General features: G+C 49.7%; 5 non-coding genes and 1 pseudogene across 5 annotated transcripts; all 6 read left to right on the top strand.

Annotated features, from left to right (window-relative positions):
• The first annotated feature begins 456 nt into the window (after positions 1–456).
• On the top strand, positions 457–575 carry LOC126323224 (5S ribosomal RNA). Its single transcript, XR_007559412.1, has one exon. It is a non-coding gene; the product is annotated as a 5S ribosomal RNA (ribosomal RNA).
• A 1278-nt stretch (positions 576–1853) lies between these two features.
• Positions 1854–1972, top strand: LOC126323223 (5S ribosomal RNA). The gene has a single exon (XR_007559411.1). It is a non-coding gene; the product is annotated as a 5S ribosomal RNA (ribosomal RNA).
• Positions 1973–3249: 1277 nt separating this feature from the next.
• On the top strand, positions 3250–3368 carry LOC126323186 (5S ribosomal RNA). Its single transcript, XR_007559376.1, has one exon. It is a non-coding gene; the product is annotated as a 5S ribosomal RNA (ribosomal RNA).
• Positions 3369–4643: 1275 nt separating this feature from the next.
• Positions 4644–4762, top strand: LOC126323222 (5S ribosomal RNA). The gene has a single exon (XR_007559410.1). It is a non-coding gene; the product is annotated as a 5S ribosomal RNA (ribosomal RNA).
• Positions 4763–6040: 1278 nt separating this feature from the next.
• Positions 6041–6159, top strand: LOC126323185 (5S ribosomal RNA). Its single transcript, XR_007559375.1, has one exon. It is a non-coding gene; the product is annotated as a 5S ribosomal RNA (ribosomal RNA).
• Positions 6160–7435: 1276 nt separating this feature from the next.
• LOC126323182 (5S ribosomal RNA) lies at positions 7436–7553 on the top strand (annotated as a pseudogene).
• The last annotated feature ends 7420 nt before the right edge of the window (positions 7554–14973 follow it).

The following is a 14973-nucleotide window of genomic DNA, read 5'->3' as shown; positions in this document are numbered from 1 at the left end:
TGTGCTGTCATTACGGACCGCGACCCGAGCGGCAGCGAGCGGCAGTCGAGCAAAGTCGGGACAAGTCGGGACGGAAGGGGACAGCCGAGAATGCACCGTGCGAATTACGCAAATATCTGGAAGCGCGACGCGTGTCAGGCAGGTGAGAACGCTTCCCTCGGTCCAGCAGGACACTGCCACACCCCGCGAGTCCCCAAGCCGCCCGGCCGCGCGCAAGCCCTGCGCCGGATAACGATAACAAGGTGCGTCTCCCGCGAGTGTCGGAGGCCGCACGAACCAAACGAATGACAGGCGGTGCAACGAGCAGCTGTGTTGTGCGTCCGACCCACGTGGCGGCGCGTCGCCTTCGAGGTGGAAGGACGTGCTTTGCGTCAAATGTGCCACCGAAAAAAGCGATTGCTTGTGTTAGGAGGAGAGGCGAAGCCTTCTTCTGCCGTGCAGCTACAGTATAACGACGCCAACGGCCATACCATGTTGAATACACCGGTTCTCGTCCGATCACCGAAGTTAAGCAACATCGGGCCCGGTTAGTACTTGGATGGGTGACCGCCTGGGAACACCGGGTGCTGTTGGCTCCTTCTCTCTTTTTAGATTGTACGTCACTACACCTGCCAGCCCTCTTTTCATACAAACTCTCAGGTGCGACAAAGATGCTTCCACAAGCATTTTAAACTACTGTATTAAACGTAAGATGCGAAATTACAGTAATGAACTCAGTTTGAACAAGAAAGCGCGGACGAAGAGTGCTAGGAACTCGTTGAAAATAACGAAACACTGCGAATCGACAGATGTGCTCTTGAAATGCGTCAGAGCCTACTGTTTTGTAGGAGCGCTAAATTCCAAAAACTAACTACATTAAAAAAAAAAAAAAAACCTGTTCCTGTCCGACCACCGATGATAAGCAACAACGTTAGTATTCGGATCGGCGACCGCTTGGGAACTCTGGCTGTCTTCATTTCTTGCTTTCTTGTCGCTACCCCTGCCAGCCCTTTTTTCATGCTACCTTTCTCATGTGACAAAGATGCTTCCATACTGATTTTAAACTATCGTAAGATACGATATTAAGGAACTCAGTTTGAAAAGAGTGCGCCAAGGAAGACTTCCAAAGAGTCTCTGGAAATAACAAAACAGTATGAAGTGACAGAAATGTTGTGAAATACGTCAGGGCATATTGTTTTGTAGCAGTGCACAACGGCAAATTTGTAAACAAAAATTTACCTTTCGTCGCTACAAGAGAGGGATACTTTGTCCAACAGCCTGTGTCTTGTGTGCATGTTTTCGCACCTTTCCACGGCACGGCGCAGCACAGAGCTGCTCTGGTAGCTCCGAACGGACGCACACGGCGCCTCGGACACGCCGGTTCGGCCCGCGCCCATCTCGCAGATGTTTCTCGTGCTTGTGCTGTCATTACGGACCGCGACCCGAGCGGCAGCGAGCGGCAGTCGAGCAAAGTCGGGACAAGTCGGGACGGAAGGGGACAGCCGAGAATGCACCGTGCGAATTACGCAAATATCTGGAAGCGCGACGCGTGTCAGGCAGGTGAGAACGCTTCCCTCGGTCCAGCAGGACACTGCCACACCCCGCGAGTCCCCAAGCCGCCCGGCCGCGCGCAAGCCCTGCGCCGGATAACGATAACAAGGTGCGTCTCCCGCGAGTGTCGGAGGCCGCACGAACCAAACGAATGACAGGCGGTGCAACGAGCAGCTGTGTTGTGCGTCCGACCCACGTGGCGGCGCGTCGCCTTCGAGGTGGAAGGACGTGCTTTGCGTCAAATGTGCCACCGAAAAAAGCGATTGCTTGTGTTAGGAGGAGAGGCGAAGCCTTCTTCTGCCGTGCAGCTACAGTATAACGACGCCAACGGCCATACCATGTTGAATACACCGGTTCTCGTCCGATCACCGAAGTTAAGCAACATCGGGCCCGGTTAGTACTTGGATGGGTGACCGCCTGGGAACACCGGGTGCTGTTGGCTCCTTCTCTCTTTTTAGATTGTACGTCACTACACCTGCCAGCCCTCTTTTCATACAAACTCTCAGGTGCGACAAAGATGCTTCCACAAGCATTTTAAACTACTGTATTAAACGTAAGATGCGAAATTACAGTAATGAACTCAGTTTGAACAAGAAAGCGCGGACGAAGAGTGCTAGGAACTCGTTGAAAATAACGAAACACTGCGAATCGACAGATGTGCTCTTGAAATGCGTCAGAGCCTACTGTTTTGTAGGAGCGCTAAATTCCAAAAACTAACTACATTAAAAAAAAAAAAAAACCTGTTCCTGTCCGACCACCGATGATAAGCAACAACGTTAGTATTCGGATCGGCGACCGCTTGGGAACTCTGGCTGTCTTCATTTCTTGCTTTCTTGTCGCTACCCCTGCCAGCCCTTTTTTCATGCTACCTTTCTCATGTGACAAAGATGCTTCCATACTGATTTTAAACTATCGTAAGATACGATATTAAGGAACTCAGTTTGAAAAGAGTGCGCCAAGGAAGACTTCCAAAGAGTCTCTGGAAATAACAAAACAGTATGAAGTGACAGAAATGTTGTGAAATACGTCAGGGCATATTGTTTTGTAGCAGTGCACAACGGCAAATTTGTAAACAAAAATTTACCTTTCGTCGCTACAAGAGAGGGATACTTTGTCCAACAGCCTGTGTCTTGTGTGCATGTTTTCGCACCTTTCCACGGCACGGCGCAGCACAGAGCTGCTCTGGTAGCTCCGAACGGACGCACACGGCGCCTCGGACACGCCGGTTCGGCCCGCGCCCATCTCGCAGATGTTTCTCGTGCTTGTGCTGTCATTACGGACCGCGACCCGAGCGGCAGCGAGCGGCAGTCGAGCAAAGTCGGGACAAGTCGGGACGGAAGGGGACAGCCGAGAATGCACCGTGCGAATTACGCAAATATCTGGAAGCGCGACGCGTGTCAGGCAGGTGAGAACGCTTCCCTCGGTCCAGCAGGACACTGCCACACCCCGCGAGTCCCCAAGCCGCCCGGCCGCGCGCAAGCCCTGCGCCGGATAACGATAACAAGGTGCGTCTCCCGCGAGTGTCGGAGGCCGCACGAACCAAACGAATGACAGGCGGTGCAACGAGCAGCTGTGTTGTGCGTCCGACCCACGTGGCGGCGCGTCGCCTTCGAGGTGGAAGGACGTGCTTTGCGTCAAATGTGCCACCGAAAAAAGCGATTGCTTGTGTTAGGAGGAGAGGCGAAGCCTTCTTCTGCCGTGCAGCTACAGTATAACGACGCCAACGGCCATACCATGTTGAATACACCGGTTCTCGTCCGATCACCGAAGTTAAGCAACATCGGGCCTGGTTAGTACTTGGATGGGTGACCGCCTGGGAACACCGGGTGCTGTTGGCTCCTTCTCTCTTTTTAGATTGTACGTCACTACACCTGCCAGCCCTCTTTTCATACAAACTCTCAGGTGCGACAAAGATGCTTCCACAAGCATTTTAAACTACTGTATTAAACGTAAGATGCGAAATTACAGTAATGAACTCAGTTTGAACAAGAAAGCGCGGACGAAGAGTGCTAGGAACTCGTTGAAAATAACGAAACACTGCGAATCGACAGATGTGCTCTTGAAATGCGTCAGAGCCTACTGTTTTGTAGGAGCGCTAAATTCCAAAAACTAACTACATTAAAAAAAAAAAAACCTGTTCCTGTCCGACCACCGATGATAAGCAACAACGTTAGTATTCGGATCGGCGACCGCTTGGGAACTCTGGCTGTCTTCATTTCTTGCTTTCTTGTCGCTACCCCTGCCAGCCCTTTTTTCATGCTACCTTTCTCATGTGACAAAGATGCTTCCATACTGATTTTAAACTATCGTAAGATACGATATTAAGGAACTCAGTTTGAAAAGAGTGCGCCAAGGAAGACTTCCAAAGAGTCTCTGGAAATAACAAAACAGTATGAAGTGACAGAAATGTTGTGAAATACGTCAGGGCATATTGTTTTGTAGCAGTGCACAACGGCAAATTTGTAAACAAAAATTTACCTTTCGTCGCTACAAGAGAGGGATACTTTGTCCAACAGCCTGTGTCTTGTGTGCATGTTTTCGCACCTTTCCACGGCACGGCGCAGCACAGAGCTGCTCTGGTAGCTCCGAACGGACGCACACGGCGCCTCGGACACGCCGGTTCGGCCCGCGCCCATCTCGCAGATGTTTCTCGTGCTTGTGCTGTCATTACGGACCGCGACCCGAGCGGCAGCGAGCGGCAGTCGAGCAAAGTCGGGACAAGTCGGGACGGAAGGGGACAGCCGAGAATGCACCGTGCGAATTACGCAAATATCTGGAAGCGCGACGCGTGTCAGGCAGGTGAGAACGCTTCCCTCGGTCCAGCAGGACACTGCCACACCCCGCGAGTCCCCAAGCCGCCCGGCCGCGCGCAAGCCCTGCGCCGGATAACGATAACAAGGTGCGTCTCCCGCGAGTGTCGGAGGCCGCACGAACCAAACGAATGACAGGCGGTGCAACGAGCAGCTGTGTTGTGCGTCCGACCCACGTGGCGGCGCGTCGCCTTCGAGGTGGAAGGACGTGCTTTGCGTCAAATGTGCCACCGAAAAAAGCGATTGCTTGTGTTAGGAGGAGAGGCGAAGCCTTCTTCTGCCGTGCAGCTACAGTATAACGACGCCAACGGCCATACCATGTTGAATACACCGGTTCTCGTCCGATCACCGAAGTTAAGCAACATCGGGCCCGGTTAGTACTTGGATGGGTGACCGCCTGGGAACACCGGGTGCTGTTGGCTCCTTCTCTCTTTTTAGATTGTACGTCACTACACCTGCCAGCCCTCTTTTCATACAAACTCTCAGGTGCGACAAAGATGCTTCCACAAGCATTTTAAACTACTGTATTAAACGTAAGATGCGAAATTACAGTAATGAACTCAGTTTGAACAAGAAAGCGCGGACGAAGAGTGCTAGGAACTCGTTGAAAATAACGAAACACTGCGAATCGACAGATGTGCTCTTGAAATGCGTCAGAGCCTACTGTTTTGTAGGAGCGCTAAATTCCAAAAACTAACTACATTAAAAAAAAAAAAAAAACCTGTTCCTGTCCGACCACCGATGATAAGCAACAACGTTAGTATTCGGATCGGCGACCGCTTGGGAACTCTGGCTGTCTTCATTTCTTGCTTTCTTGTCGCTACCCCTGCCAGCCCTTTTTTCATGCTACCTTTCTCATGTGACAAAGATGCTTCCATACTGATTTTAAACTATCGTAAGATACGATATTAAGGAACTCAGTTTGAAAAGAGTGCGCCAAGGAAGACTTCCAAAGAGTCTCTGGAAATAACAAAACAGTATGAAGTGACAGAAATGTTGTGAAATACGTCAGGGCATATTGTTTTGTAGCAGTGCACAACGGCAAATTTGTAAACAAAAATTTACCTTTCGTCGCTACAAGAGAGGGATACTTTGTCCAACAGCCTGTGTCTTGTGTGCATGTTTTCGCACCTTTCCACGGCACGGCGCAGCACAGAGCTGCTCTGGTAGCTCCGAACGGACGCACACGGCGCCTCGGACACGCCGGTTCGGCCCGCGCCCATCTCGCAGATGTTTCTCGTGCTTGTGCTGTCATTACGGACCGCGACCCGAGCGGCAGCGAGCGGCAGTCGAGCAAAGTCGGGACAAGTCGGGACGGAAGGGGACAGCCGAGAATGCACCGTGCGAATTACGCAAATATCTGGAAGCGCGACGCGTGTCAGGCAGGTGAGAACGCTTCCCTCGGTCCAGCAGGACACTGCCACACCCCGCGAGTCCCCAAGCCGCCCGGCCGCGCGCAAGCCCTGCGCCGGATAACGATAACAAGGTGCGTCTCCCGCGAGTGTCGGAGGCCGCACGAACCAAACGAATGACAGGCGGTGCAACGAGCAGCTGTGTTGTGCGTCCGACCCACGTGGCGGCGCGTCGCCTTCGAGGTGGAAGGACGTGCTTTGTGTCAAATGTGCCACCGAAAAAAGCGATTGCTTGTGTTAGGAGGAGAGGCGAAGCCTTCTTCTGCCGTGCAGCTACAGTATAACGACGCCAACGGCCATACCATGTTGAATACACCGGTTCTCGTCCGATCACCGAAGTTAAGCAACATCGGGCCTGGTTAGTACTTGGATGGGTGACCGCCTGGGAACACCGGGTGCTGTTGGCTCCTTCTCTCTTTTTAGATTGTACGTCACTACACCTGCCAGCCCTCTTTTCATACAAACTCTCAGGTGCGACAAAGATGCTTCCACAAGCATTTTAAACTACTGTATTAAACGTAAGATGCGAAATTACAGTAATGAACTCAGTTTGAACAAGAAAGCGCGGACGAAGAGTGCTAGGAACTCGTTGAAAATAACGAAACACTGCGAATCGACAGATGTGCTCTTGAAATGCGTCAGAGCCTACTGTTTTGTAGGAGCGCTAAATTCCAAAAACTAACTACATTAAAAAAAAAAAAAACCTGTTCCTGTCCGACCACCGATGATAAGCAACAACGTTAGTATTCGGATCGGCGACCGCTTGGGAACTCTGGCTGTCTTCATTTCTTGCTTTCTTGTCGCTACCCCTGCCAGCCCTTTTTTCATGCTACCTTTCTCATGTGACAAAGATGCTTCCATACTGATTTTAAACTATCGTAAGATACGATATTAAGGAACTCAGTTTGAAAAGAGTGCGCCAAGGAAGACTTCCAAAGAGTCTCTGGAAATAACAAAACAGTATGAAGTGACAGAAATGTTGTGAAATACGTCAGGGCATATTGTTTTGTAGCAGTGCACAACGGCAAATTTGTAAACAAAAATTTACCTTTCGTCGCTACAAGAGAGGGATACTTTGTCCAACAGCCTGTGTCTTGTGTGCATGTTTTCGCACCTTTCCACGGCACGGCGCAGCACAGAGCTGCTCTGGTAGCTCCGAACGGACGCACACGGCGCCTCGGACACGCCGGTTCGGCCCGCGCCCATCTCGCAGATGTTTCTCGTGCTTGTGCTGTCATTACGGACCGCGACCCGAGCGGCAGCGAGCGGCAGTCGAGCAAAGTCGGGACAAGTCGGGACGGAAGGGGACAGCCGAGAATGCACCGTGCGAATTACGCAAATATCTGGAAGCGCGACGCGTGTCAGGCAGGTGAGAACGCTTCCCTCGGTCCAGCAGGACACTGCCACACCCCGCGAGTCCCCAAGCCGCCCGGCCGCGCGCAAGCCCTGCGCCGGATAACGATAACAAGGTGCGTCTCCCGCGAGTGTCGGAGGCCGCACGAACCAAACGAATGACAGGCGGTGCAACGAGCAGCTGTGTTGTGCGTCCGACCCACGTGGCGGCGCGTCGCCTTCGAGGTGGAAGGACGTGCTTTGCGTCAAATGTGCCACCGAAAAAAGCGATTGCTTGTGTTAGGAGGAGAGGCGAAGCCTTCTTCTGCCGTGCAGCTACAGTATAACGACGCCAACGGCCATACCATGTTGAATACACCGGTTCTCGTCCGATCACCGAAGTTAAGCAACATCGGGCCCGGTTAGTACTTGGCTGTCTGCCCGCCTGGCAACACCTCGGTGCCGAGCGAGCAGTACTTCCTTGTGCGACTTGGCCGGCGGCGCCTCGCGTGTCGTCTGTCTCCTGCCTCGCGGCTACATTTCATCAAGTCCGTAAGTTATGGCTATGTTGTATGATAATAGTGAAGAACGACAAAATAATGTGCAATGCGAATTCGATAGTTCCGTCGGAAAACCGTCAGCTTTCGAAATTCACCGTTGGATACTTGAGGAATTGTGTTTGTCGACCGATGACGTTCTCGGAGTTCAATTTGATACTTTTATCAATTCCGTGTTTTTGAAGTTGAAAACTCCCGAATTGTGTGATACCGTGGTAAATGTTAATGATGGTATCCGTAAATTTCGACATCTAGACGGTCGCATTAGTAACGTGACTATTTCTCATGGTGGGTTTGGCCTTCGAAATGTTCGTGTGTTCAACTTGCCTTTTGAAATCCGGAATGACACAATATCTCGTCATTTGCGGCCGTACGGGACCGTGCTATCTGTTTTTAAAGAGAAGTGGTCTTCCGCCTATGTTTTTCAGGTCGAAAACGGCGTGAGGAGTGTAAAGATGATAGTACGACAACATATTCCGTCCTTCTTGTTAGTTAACGGTCATCGTGCTTTTATAACCTATAGTGGTCAACCTCAGACGTGTTCCTTTTGCGGTGCTGTTGGTCATTACCGACAAAACTGTCCTAAACGCAGGCAGCCTGTTCAGTTGCCACGTGAGGACGTTTTAAGTGGGCCTAGCTTTGCTTCTGTTGCTGCAACGAGTTTAGGTTCCGCCCCCCCTGCACGTGTGCAACTCGCGGCCGCCCCCCCTGTATCGGCCGCCGCTGACGTTATGGACACGTCTGTTCCTGATAGTGACTCTGTTTCTGTTTCTGAACCTCCTGTTGAGCCTTCTTTGCTCGCGGCTGCGACAACTGAATCTGTTTTTGAAAAACCGGTAGTGGACGAAGTCTCACCGCAATCCGTGCCGATGTCGGCAGAAATTGTTCCGCATACTGTCCCGGTTACGGAACCCGACATATCGGCGGTTGCTCCTACTACCGTCCCCGACAGTCTTTCTGGTGCCAGTGCTGTTGTAGAACGTGAAGCTTTTACTGCACCGAAACCGCGTAGGGACCGGAATGTCGCTCGAGCTTCTGGCACCCCACGTTTACGTAGTGCCAGTAGCTCTGCTTCGTTTAATACGCGTGGTTTTTCGGACAAAAATCGGAGTCCGTCTCCGGTGGCGCGTTCTCCTGCCCCCCCTCAGGTTCGGTCGGTCGGGCAACCGACCTCCCGACAACCGGCCACGCGCGACGGCGTAGACATCGGCCACCGCCCGTCTCAGGGGGGAGGCAGCAGGCGCCACGCGAAAAAGCAGACCTCTTCCCGCACTCAGCCGGAGGGTGATGTTGTTGCTGCAACGCAGAAACGTGACATCGCGGTGCAACATTTGAAAACCTTCCTGAGCCAACCGACTTCTGATGCTGATTCCGGCATGGCGGTGGATCCGCCTTTGTCTGTGACACCTTCCCCCTTTCCAACCAAAAGAAAGGCCGAAGATTCGCACCTTCGTCGTGCCCCCCCTTCCACCCACGATTTGGTGCCGCCTTTATCTTCGGATGTCGAGATGCCCGCCGTGGAGCATTCCGTCACAGAAAGTGCCGTCACAGTTTCTGGGACTCCACCGCTCCCGCCCCCCCCTTCCTAGTCAGTCACAGGATTGGTCGGCGGATGTGGAGGCCGGTGGTAACCATTAGTGTGACTTATTGTATGTCCTCCCCCTCCTAGCAAGTTTGTATGTTTTATCTTGTTTTAAGCAAATTTCATGTTTTTCTTTTATTTTCTTGTTTTTTAACTGTGTTATTCCGTGTATATGGTTAACGACTGTAGCCAGTGGAACATCTTAACAGTTAATCTTAATAAGTTGCGAAATCCGCAGAAGGCTATGATTTTAAAAAATTTCTTGTATGATAATAACTGTCACGTCGCTTTTTTACAGGAGGTGACTTGTGAAGCGCTTTTGTTTTTGCATGATTTTACTGATTTTACTGTGATTGATAATATTGCCCCTGATAACGATACGGGCACTGCAATTTTAGTGCGTTCTGGCTTACCAATATCTAACGTTGACATTTTACCGAACGGTCGCGCTGTTGCTTGTACCATTTTTGGAATTGTGTTTGTAAATGTGTACGCTCCGTCAGGAAATGTTAAACCGGCCAGGGCTGAATTTTATGGTAGAGATTTGTGTCAGCTTCTATCCAGGAATGTCGATACTTTAATCGTTGGGGGTGATTTTAATTGTGTTTTAGACGACAGCGATCAAGAGCCGCGTCCAAACAAATGTCACGAGCTGGGTACTTTAGTCACTAGTTTTCAGCTGCTCGACACGTGGCGTGTTTTACACCCGGATTTCACCTACTTCACCTATTTTTACGGTACCGGGCGTAGCCGCCTCGATCGGATTTATGTGTCTAGGCAGCTGTCTGCCCGTATTTGTAGTGCTGACGTGACTCCTGTCGTATTTTCTGACCACTCCAGTTACTCCTGTCGTCTTTTATTGCCTCGTTTGTGTGTTCCTCGCCGTACCAATTTGTGGAAGTTCAATTGCAGTTTACTCAATGACGACCATTTTGTGACTTGTTTTAACCGTATATGGCAACGGTTGTTGCGGACTCGAGGCGGTCATAGTAGCACCATTGAGTGGTGGGTTGCGATAGTTAAACCGGCGATTAGGAAATTTTTAATTGATTACAGCCGTGAGGCGGCACGCTGGCGTCGGGCAACGGCTCGCTTCCGCCAGGCTTGTTTACGGGACTTAGCGTTGCGGGTGACGTCACAGCCCGAGTTGTTGCCTACTCTGAAGCAATTTCAAGCAAAGCTTTTACTTGACATGCGTGCCGTTAGTGATGGGGTGACCGTCCGAAGTCAGCCTGCGGGACTTGTTACTGGGGAACCTCTGTCCATTTACCATTTACACAGGGAACGCAAACGCCGTGAACGTTTGAAGATTAACGTTTGGCGGCTGCGAAACGGCGATCGCACTTCTGTACAGTCGGAAATTGAAACGGATATTTTTGAACATTTCGCTTCACTTTTCCGTGCTGTTGATGTGGATTCCGACGCGTTGCGAGATTTTTTGCAGACTGTACCCCATGTTTTAACTCGCCCGGACAGGAATCATTTAACTGCCGCCTTTACGTCTGATGAAGTTCTCGATGCCGTTCGGCGGAGTCCCAACGGGAAGTCTCCAGGTCCAGATGGGATTCCTGCGGAATTTTATTTGAAATTTTTTCATCTTTTTAGTGAGATTTTAGTAGATTTGGTAAATGATATTCGAAATGGTGTGACTGTACCAGCTGCCTTTGTGGAGGGGGTTGTGACGCTCGTTCCCAAATCCAATGCTGTGCCAAATATCGACGCTGTCCGTCCGATTACTTTATTAAATGTTGAGTACAAGATCGTCACGCGCTGCGTCGCTCAGCGACTTAAAAACATTTTGCCGGCGGTACTTAGTCCTCAGCAAACGTGTGCGGTGCGCGATCGGAATATCTTTGACGCTATCCTTGCTTACAGGGACTGCATTGGTTATGTAAAAAGTGCTCGGCTTCGGACTGCGGCGATTTTATTAGTTGATTTTAAGAATGCCTTTGACCGTATTAGTCATTTTTATTTGCGTCAGGTTTTGGTACGCATGGGGTTTGGTTATAAATTTACCAACTTAGTGACGCATCTGTTGCAAAATGCTACGTCACGCATCTGTGTTAATGGTCGTCTTACTCCTGCTTTTCGTGTAGGTCGCTCCGTGCGGCAAGGGTGTCCGCTTTCCATGGCGCTTTTTGCCATTGCGCTGGATCCCCTCCTCCGCTATATCGGTCAGGAATGTCGCGGCATTCAGATGGGGACTACCAGATTGGTTTGTAAAGCATACGCTGATGACCTTGGCGTATTTATTGAGCATTTAGACGATGTTGACAGGTTGCAAGTCGTTCTGCACAACTTTGAACAAGCTACGGGGGCGATTGTCAATACACAGAAAACTGTTCTTTTACCGCTCACCGCCCGCGCACGTACCCTTCGTAGGGACTGGTTCTGTGTACAGCAGCAGCATAAAGTTCTTGGAGTCCTTTTATCCTCGAATCCACAGCAGATGGAAGCACTAAATTGGCGGCCTACGCTGCATCGGATTCGTGCTGTTGTCAAGATCCATGCGGTCCGAAATTTGGCCCTTCGGGAAAAGGTGCAGTTAATAAATAATAACTTCTTGGCAAGGGCGTGGTACCTTGCGCAGGTTCTCCCGGTACCCAAGCAATTGGGGCGCGCCATCACACAGGCGATTTACTGGTTTTTATGGAGGGGGGAGATTTTTAAGGTGTCACATGCTGTCTGTACCTTGGGCCTGTCCGACGGCGGTTTGGGACTTGTCGATTTTTCAGCCAAATGTGCGGCTCTCCTTTGGAAGAGAATTACCGCTGTTATGCAGAAGGCACCTTGCAGTCCCACCGCGGTTGTTTTTAATCGTTATCGTCCTCATTCTGAAGTGGCACCTGTTTCTGTGTCGCACATCCCGTTTTATCTTTCTTACGTGCGCCGCTACTATTTCGATAATAGTTACCTGACACTTCGTGACATCTCCGCCCACACGGTTAGCGCTGTCTGCGATGCTATACGCGGACCTCCTATTCGTTGCAAGTGGGAGTATCGATTGCCACGCTGCAACTGGGTGGCAGTGTGGCAAAACCTCGCCAACAAAGTCCTCCCGGCTTCCGTACACGCTGCATGGTACAAGGTGGTGCATCGCACCATCCCCACCAACTCCAAACTTCATTCCATCAACCTTATCCCATCTGGAGTGTGTGACGTGTGTACTGTCGACGATACTCTTGAACACCGCTTTGCGTGTGACCGCTTCCGCCGTGTTTGGGACGTCGCCAGGGATATGATTCGTCTGATTCAGCGGGTGGACGCTCGAACCGTTACTGTGGATGATGTATTAATTCCGCAGTGTGTCGTCTACCCCACCACCAAGCGAAATGCTACGGTGTGGATCTTTGGCCATACAGTTTTTGCTATTTTCTCTTTAAAGTTGTGTACCGATTTGGACTTCCTTACCTTTTTATGGACCCAACATTCTCAGATTCAGACATCGCCACATTATCGGCAAAATTTTGCAAATTTTTTGCAGGTCGCACTGGCGCATGCTTTTGCGCGTATGTCAGTACCTGCGTAACATGGATGTTATTGTCTCGTATTTTCAAATTGCCCTTGAGCGACACAATATGAATAAATGCGACTTTCTCTATGTTTTCTGGAACGAAAATTGCCGAAACTTGACTATCGAACGACATCAGAAGTCTTTTCAGTTTTTTCTGTAGTTATTGCCAAACTTCTTGTTTGGCATGAGTGTCGGTATTATTAGTTTCTTTTTTCTTTTTTTTCCCCGTATGTGGCGTGACGAGATTCTTTACTGATGTTTCAGTTCTAGTTTCTAGTGGTGACTGTTTGCGTTATTTTTTCTTTTTTCCTTTTCCTTTTTTCATTTCTTTTACTGTCGAGCGCTCCCACTTCTCGTCACGTGTCTGCGCTCGGCACTTTTGGAACCTTTCGTCGGTGTGGGATTTCACACCGGGATTGCCGGCGCTTTAAAATAGCGTTTTGTTTCATGTTGTTTTTACTACACCTAGGCTGTTGCGATTTCTCTTTTTTTTCATACATGAAATATTGTTTTGTTTTACGGTCGATATGAGTGATGACGGGTGTGAGGGCGACACTGTGGCCAGGCCTCAGACTAATTGACCCCTGCCCTCATTGCCGCCGCCTGCCAGCCACGCTCGATGCCCGACCGACAATGACTTTCCTTTTCCGGTGGATGCGTCGTCCTGGTTGCGTACAAATGTTTTGTGTTCCCTTTGGACAGTCGTCATCATCGATTGTTACGGTGTGAATCCGCCTTATCTTTCCGTTTCCTCTTTCTGTTTTTGGCGTATAAATGGGAGGCATTTATCACATTTCGTTTTCACGTGTTGCAGGCCTAAAAAAAATTATAATAAGAAAAAAAAAAAAAAAAAAAAAAAGGTGCTGTTGGCTCCCTCTCTCTTTTTAGATTGTACGTCACTACACCTGCCAGCCCTCTTTTCATACAAACTCTCAGGTGCGACAAAGATGCTTCCACAAGCATTTTAAACTACTGTATTAAACGTAAGAAGCGAAATTACAGTAATAAAAAAAAAAAAAAAAAAAAAAAAAAAAAGGTGCTGTTGGCTCCCTCTCTTCTTTTAAATTTTATGTCACTACACCTGCCAGCCCTCTTTTCATGAAAAACTCTCAGGTGCGACAAAGATGCTTCCACAAGCATTTTAAACTACTGTGTTAAACGTAAGATGCGAAATTACAGTAATGAACTCAGTTTGAACAAGAATGCGCGGAGGAAGAGTGCTAGGCTCTCGTTGAAAATAACGAAACACAAAAAAAAAAAAAAAAAAAAAGGTGCTGTTGGCTCCTTCTCTCTTTTTAGATTGTACGTCACTACACCTGCCAGCCCTCTTTTCATACAAACTCTCAGGTGCGACAAAGATGCTTCCACAAGCATTTTAAACTACTGTATTAAACGTAAGATGCGAAATTACAGTAATGAACTCAGTTTGAACAAGAAAGCGCGGACGAAGAGTGCTAGGAACTCGTTGAAAATAACGAAACACTGCGAATCGACAGATGTGCTCTTGAAATGCGTCAGAGCCTACTGTTTTGTAGGAGCGCTAAATTCCAAAAACTAACTACATTAAAAAAAAAAAAAAAAACCTGTTCCTGTCCGACCACCGATGATAAGCAACAACGTTAGTATTCGGATCGGCGACCGCTTGGGAACTCTGGCTGTCTTCATTTCTTGCTTTCTTGTCGCTACCCCTGCCAGCCCTTTTTTCATGCTACCTTTCTCATGTGACAAAGATGCTTCCATACTGATTTTAAACTATCGTAAGATACGATATTAAGGAACTCAGTTTGAAAAGAGTGCGCCAAGGAAGACTTCCAAAGAGTCTCTGGAAATAACAAAACAGTATGAAGTGACAGAAATGTTGTGAAATACGTCAGGGCATATTGTTTTGTAGCAGTGCACAACGGCAAATTTGTAAACAAAAATTTACCTTTCGTCGCTACAAGAGAGGGATACTTTGTCCAACAGCCTGTGTCTTGTGTGCATGTTTTCGCACCTTTCCACGGCACGGCGCAGCACAGAGCTGCTCTGGTAGCTCCGAACGGACGCACACGGCGCCTCGGACACGCCGGTTCGGCCCGCGCCCATCTCGCAGATGTTTCTCGTGCTTGTGCTGTCATTACGGACCGCGACCCGAGCGGCAGCGAGCGGCAGTCGAGCAAAGTCGGGACAAGTCGGGACGGAAGGGGACAGCCGAGAATGCACCGTGCGAATTACGCAAATATCTGGAAGCGCGACG

Source organism: Schistocerca gregaria, unplaced genomic scaffold (genome assembly GCF_023897955.1).
Source record: "Schistocerca gregaria isolate iqSchGreg1 unplaced genomic scaffold, iqSchGreg1.2 ptg000854l, whole genome shotgun sequence".
Classification (NCBI taxonomy): Eukaryota; Metazoa; Arthropoda; class Insecta; order Orthoptera; family Acrididae; genus Schistocerca; species Schistocerca gregaria.
The sequence above is the reverse complement of the archived record's forward strand: the minus strand, read 5'-3'. Positions and strand labels throughout refer to the sequence as shown.